The following is a 7,176-nucleotide window of genomic DNA, read 5'->3' on the forward strand; positions in this document are numbered from 1 at the left end:
CACAGCACAGTGTGTAGCATATAGTAATTGCTCAATCAATGGTATTTAGTATTATTATTGCACAGATTTTGATATATAAAGAATGCCAAATACATTTTTCAGTGAATATCTAAATGGTTCACACAGTAAGGCTTTAGGGGCTTAAATTAGGAAGAGGTCAGAGAAAATTGGGCTACTCAAGGAAGCTGCTTATACTGACCTCAGTATTATCTCTCACTGCACCTTGTTCTTTTCCTTCAATGCATATATCACAATTTGTCATTATACATGTATTTGTTTACTTGTCTGGTACCTCTCTCAATCAACTAAGACCAAGGCCCATGTGTTTCCACCACCACTGTATCTCCTATACCTGGAACAGTGCTCAAGAAATATTCATTGAATTAATGAATAAATGAAAGAAGAATTTAGGGCACATGTGGGATTCGAATGGTCTCAAGGGATGGGTAACAGTTGATTAGGTAGGTAAGAAGGCTTCCATATGGAAGGAAATCTTGAGAAAGCTGAGCATGTATGAGGCACTCAGGGGAATACAGCCAGTAGGTCCATTTAGCTGGAAGAGCAAGAGACTGTTTGCATAGCTCAGCTTGTATGGAAGGGGTCGGGTAGTGAGGTAGAATGGCTTTGAACACCAGGCCACTTAGGGATTCATTCTTTTAGCCAAGGTTTTAGCCTTTATCAAATATTCCTAGGAAAGATATGTATTATCAGCTAAGTCCAACTGGGTATGCCTTCATTTACTTGCTCTTTGCCTTAGGGAAAATTTTTCTAGAGTGAAAATGATAATATCAGGAGACCACTGGAAAGACGAAAGAGTGCCCTAGAGATGACCCAAAAGCATATAAAGAGGAGGGTTAAGACAAACCTTATCCACCTCCAGTGTTGCCTTCGTCTGGAACCTGAACCCCAAACTATTTATAGTTTGTTTCATAAAAAGAAAAAATGACTCTTCTTTATAAGAGGTGTGGACAAGAAGTAGGTGTGCCTGTGTGACAATGAGAGGCTTTTGATTACTAATTAAATCTCTATTTTTTATAGGTCTATTTAACTTTTCTGTTTCTTCTTGAATCAATTTTGGTAGTATGTGTGTTTCTGGGAATCTGTCCATTTCACCTACGTTATCTAATTTATTACCATGCATTTTTCTGGTATTAAAAATCCTTTGGAAAAATCATTTTTAATAACTGCATAACATTCTATTGTTTGGCTGCACCATAGTTTATTTAACCATTTTCCTAATGGTTCTCCTAGGGCTGAAATGAATGTCTTTGTACAAACCTATTTCCTTAAGATAAATTTGTAGATATGGAATTTCTAGGAAATAAAGGTCGAAACTCTTCCAAAGACTCTTCATGCATGCTGCCAAATTGCCATTCAGCAAGGCCAGACCAATTTGTCCTCCTTGTCAGTACATGGAAATGCTTTGTAATATTAGGGGATTATGACTTTTTAAAAAATATATATTTTATTGATTTTCCACAGAAAGGAAAGGAGAGGGATAGAGAGTCAGGAACATCGATGAGAGAGAAATATTGATCAGCTGCCTCCTGCACACCCTCCGCTGGGGATGTGCCCGCAACCAAGGTACATGCCCTTGACTGGAATCAAACCTGGGACCCCTCAGTCCGAAGGCCGACGCTCTATCTACTGAGCCAAACCGGTCAGGGCATGAGGATTATGACTTTTAAACATCTTTGCTGATTTGGTAGGTGGGAGATGCTCTCTTATTTTTAGCTGTCATTTTAAAATTTCAAGCGAGACCAAAATCTGTTAATGTTTTATTACCCATTTGTGTTTCTTCATATGTGATTACTCTGTTTAGGTTTTTTGTGCATTTGTTGTTTGCTCTTTTAGTGTCTTTCTTATTGATTTACAACATCTCTATTAATTGTTTATATTTATTGGAAGAATTTTCAGAGATATTTTTGCCTTTTATCTTGTTTATGCTGTTTCTTGATATTCAGAAGATTTAATTTTTATGTAGGCATACCAGTCAATTTCTTTCTTTGTGATCTCTTCTATCACATGTATGCTAAAAAGCACTTCCTCATCCAGGAATTGGATGGATAATCTCATTTTCTCCATTTTAAAAATTTATCTTTTACACAGGCAGAATTTATTTCAGTGTGTATGATGTCATTATTTTCCCAAGTCACAAATCACCTTAGTACTGTTTATGGAATCACCTTTTCCTTTCCCATTGCTCTGTGATCTTTACCTTATAAATTCATAGGGTTTTAAGTGTACATATGTACATACATATGTTTTGTTTTTTTGAGGCTGTTTGTTATGTTCCATTGATCTGTCTCTTCTTGCACCACTGTCACACTGTTTTAAATGCTATGGTTTTATAGTATATTTTGATAGCATCACTCCTCTGACTCAAACTTTTCTTAGCTGTTTATGTAAGTTTACTGTCCCACATAAATATTACAACGATTTGTTAAGAGGACTGCTTCCCTCCAGAGCCTACCTAAGTTATCCAACATGGAGGCTGCCTAAATCACCTCTCTGGCTCATTAGACAGCATCCTCAGAAGGAACACTGAGCCAGGCTCCAATAATGCCTTTAGCTTACATACCTTCTTTAGCTCCTAGCAGCGGTTCTCAACCTGTGGGTCGCGACCCCTTTGGCGGTTGAACGACCCTTTCACAGGGGTCGCCTAAGGCCATCCTGCATATCAGATATTTACATTAGGATTGATAACAGTAGCAACATTACAGTTATGAAGTAACAACAAAAATTATTTTATGGTTGGGTCACAACATGAGGAACTGTATTTAAAGGGCCAGAAGGTTGAGAACTACTGTGAGAGAGAAGTAAAGAAGGAGAATATTTTGGCCACACGTCTCTGAAGAGCTGAAATAAAAAGGAATACTTTATTATGCCAACCACTTTCAAAGTCTATTTTTCCCTCTCTCCAAGGTGGAATTACTCTCTCAAGTGACAATTTTTTTAATTTAATGTGCTTTAATTTTATTATTAACATTATAAAATTACATCTATAAATGTTCTTGGGTTTGTCTCTATGTGGAATATGAACTTTTTACTTAGCTTCTCTGAGTTGTAGTTACCTCATCTATAAAATGGCAATAGTGACCTCCTCATGCAACTTGCCTGGCTCAGAATTTGGCTCAGAGTAGGCAATCAATAAATGACCACTGTAGCATAATTGTGAGAGGTAGTAGAGCATATGGATTAAGATTACAGGCCCTGGGGACAGACTTCTTGGGTTCAAATCTTATCTTCACCACTAATTAATTTTCTGATCTTGAACAAGTTACTTAACCTGAACATGCTTTGGTTGCCTCTTCTGCAAAATGCAGGTAATGGAAGTATCTGCTTCATTGGGTGAAAGGAACAAGTTCATCCTATAAAACACTTAGCACAGTTTCTGGCACATATTAGTCACTCAATTAACATTAGTCATTCCTATTAACTAGTGGTGCCCTTAGTGGTGGTGTTACTGATAATGTTAAACTTAGTTATTTGGGTGCACAATCAAGAATGTATTACCTAATACCACCATCTATTGCTTATTTTCAGAAATTCCAAATCTATCCTTCAAACAACAGTCATTTGGTTGGGAGAATATCTTAAAAAATAATAATAACAGTCCTTGAGACGTTGATGCTCTATGATGTGGGAATTTTGTGGTGTGTCAGCCTGTGTGCACATGCGCCAACATGGTCTCAAATGACTATACCCAGCAAGCAACCCAAAGCTATGGGGCCTACCCCACCCAGCCTGGGCAGGGTTATTCCCAGCAGAACAACCAGCCCTATGGACAACAGAGTTATGGTGGCTACAGCCAGTCTGGGGACACTTCAGGCTATGGCCAGAGCACCTATGATTCTTATGGACAGACCCAGGACACAGGCTAGGGTACTCAGTCAGCTCCCCAGGGATATGGCTCAAACGGTGGCTATGGCGGTGGTCAGAGTTCTCAGTCATCTTATGGGCAGCAGTTTTACCCTGGCTATGGCCAGCAGCCGGCTCCTGGCAGCACCTCAGGAAGTTACAGTAGCAGTTCTCAGAGCAGCCCCCGAGTGGGGGCTATGGTCAGCAGTCTAGCTGTGGTGGACAGCCACCAGCTATGGACAGCAGAAAAGCTCCTAGAATCCTCCTCAGGGCTATGGACAGCAGAACCAGTACAACAGTAGCAGTGGCAGAGGGGGTGGTGGAGGAGTTAACTATGGCCAAGATCAGTCCTCCATGAGTGGTGGCAGCAGTGGCAGCATTTATGGCAATCAGGACCAAAGTGGTGATGGTGGCAGTGGCTATGATGGAAGCCAGAAAGACCATGGGGGACAAGGCCAGGGTGGTGGTGTTGGTTACAACTGCAGCAGTGGTGGCTATGAACCCAGAGGTCTTGGAGGTGGCCACGGAGGTCGAGGGGCATGGGCAGAAGTGACCTTGGTGGTTGCAATACATTTGGTGGCCCTTGGGACCAAGGATCTTGGTACGATTCTGAACAGGATAATTCAGACAACAATACTATCTTCACGCAAGGTCTGGGTGAGAATATTACAATTGAGTGTGTGGCTGATTACTTCAAGCAGAATGGTATTACTAAGACAAACTAAAAACAGGATAACCCATGTTTAATCTGTACACAGACAAGGAACTGAGCAAGCTGAAGAGAGAGGCAATGGTATAATTTGATGACCCACCTTCTGCTAAAGTAGCTATTGACTGGTTTGATGGTAAAGAATTATCTGGGAATCCTATCAAGGTTTCATTTGCTACTCGGCGTGCAGATTTTAATCGAGGTGGTAGCAATGGTCATGGAGGCCAAGGACGAGGAAGATCCATGGGCCGTGGAGGTTATGTAAGTGGTGGCAGTGGTGGCGGTGGCCGAAGAGGATTCCCAAATGGAGGTGGTGGTGGCAGTGGAGGACAGCAGCGAGCTGGGGACTGGAAGTGTCCTGTGAGAACATGGACTTTTCTTGGAGGAATGAATGCAACCATGTTAGGCCCCTAAACCAGATGGTTTAGGACAGGGACTAGGAGGTTCTTATAGGGGGGTAGCTATGGAGATGATCATTGTGGAGGCGAAGAAGCTGTGATCAGGGTGGCCATGGAGGCTATGACGGGGACCGTGGGGGCTTCCAAGGGGCTGGCGTGCTGGGGACAGAGGTGGTTTTGTCCCTGGCAAGATGGACTCCAGGAGTGACCACAAACAGGATCACAGGGAGAGGTCATATTAGCCCACCTCCTGAAGTTCTGGAACAGCTTTACTTCTATACCCAGTGTGACACTCGTTATTTTGTAACTTTCCAACTCCTGATGCACCCACAGTTTTTTGTGTCGGACTATGTGATTGTAACTATATATCTGGTTCCCATTATAAACCATCATTTTAGTTTAAAAAAATAATGATAAGATTCATTTTTAGGAATACAAAAATTGGGGAGCCCTGGCCAGTGTGGCTCAGTTGGTTGGAGCATTCTTCATGCACCAAAAGGTGGAAGGTTTGATTCCTAGTCAGGGCAGATACCCAGGCTGTGGGTTTGGTCCCTGGTCAGGGCACTTATGGGAGGTAGCCATTCAATCCCTCTCTCCTCCTCCACCTTCTCCTCCTCCTCCTCCTCCTCCTCCTCCTCCTCCTGCTCCTTCTTCTTCTAAAAGCAATTAAAACTTTTTTAAATGGCGGTAAATATCATGATTTCAATTTTTCTGTAGACTGTCTGGACTTATATTTATAGCAATCAGTGTTCTTGGTTGCAAACAACAGAAACCGACTCTGGATGAATTAAGCAAACTTTTTAGCATTTCACAAAATCAGCAGGATGGCAGATTAACCAGCCCAGGGAAATGAGAAAGAGACAAGGGAGGCTTGTCAGTGAGGACCCTAGTTAAGGTCATGTCACAGGGCCACTTTGATTAATATGTTACCACTGGCGAATTGCTACCTCCATCACCTCTAGTTATCATCACAACAAAACGCTGATGCCTCTGGACTGCGTGATCCAACATTGGCTTCTGGAGCCTCTGCTAGATGTAGTTTCTATGAATGAATTCAAAACTGCCTCTTTTTGTATAAATCTCTCAAAATTCAAAGTCTTTGATGAGATCCGGGGTCTGCTCTTGGTTCCCTAACCAGCTAGGGCGTGTGAAGATACATGTGCTTCTCTTAGTTTCCATGGTGGGAGGTGAGTCCTTGCCTGCATGATTCACAATGGATTACCTCCAAAAAGAAAAGAGTTTAGATAATCACCTCAGGTAGGGTTGCGAGATAAAATACAGGACACAGTAAAATTTGAATTTCAGAAAAGCAATGAGTGCTTTTTTTTATAAGTATGCAAACATTGTATGGAACATAGCAAAAAAAAAAGCTAAAAAAACAATTATGCCTAGTTTAAGTGAGAAGGGCACAGTGAAATTAATACTCTCAAATATTGCCAGTTGGTTTATCCATTAGTATACCCCCACATATCAGGGTTCTCCAGAAAAACAGGACCAATAGGATTTATTATAAGGAATTGGCTCATGTGATCATGTAGTCTGAGAGGTCTCATAATCAACTATATGCAAGCTGGAGACTCAAGAGAGCCAATGGTATAGTTCAGTCCGAGTCTGGGGAAAGCTTGAGAGCCAGGGGAGCTAATGGTGTAAGTCCCAGTCCAAAGTCAGGAGAAGACCAACGTTCCAGATCAGCAGGTGGACAAGAAGCAGGCATTCTATTTAGGTCCTCAATGGATTGGATGGTGCCCACCCTGATTGGGGAGTGGAATCTATTTTACTGAGTCCACCAATTTAAAAGCTAATCTCATCTGACAACACCCTCACAGACATACCCAGAAATAATGTTTAATCTGGGCACCCTGTGGCCCAATCAGGTTGACACATAAAATTAACCATCACACCAAGTTCATGAAAAATATTCACAACCTCTGACCCAATAATTCTTTTTTTCAAAATTTCATTTTATGAAAGAGAATTACAGGTCAATATCCCTCGTGAACATAGATGCCAAAATCCTCAACAAAATCTTAGCAAATCAGATCCAGCAGTACATCAGAAAGATCATACACCATGACCAAGTAGGATTTATCCCAGGGATGCAAGGATGGTACAATATCCAAAAAATCAATAAACGTGATACATCACATAAACAAACTGAAAGAAAAAAACCACATGGTCATATCAATTGATGCAGAAAAAGTCCTCAAC

The 7,176-nt window shown here is 41.3% G+C and overlaps 1 pseudogene; it reads left to right on the plus strand.

Annotated features, from left to right (window-relative positions):
* Positions 1-3,655: 3,655 nt before the first annotated feature.
* Positions 3,656-5,210, plus strand: LOC102769307 (annotated as a pseudogene).
* Positions 5,211-7,176: the final 1,966 nt, after the last annotated feature.

This window comes from Myotis davidii, unplaced genomic scaffold (genome assembly GCF_000327345.1).
Source record: "Myotis davidii unplaced genomic scaffold, ASM32734v1 scaffold3998, whole genome shotgun sequence".
NCBI classification, from domain to species: domain Eukaryota; kingdom Metazoa; phylum Chordata; class Mammalia; order Chiroptera; family Vespertilionidae; genus Myotis; species Myotis davidii.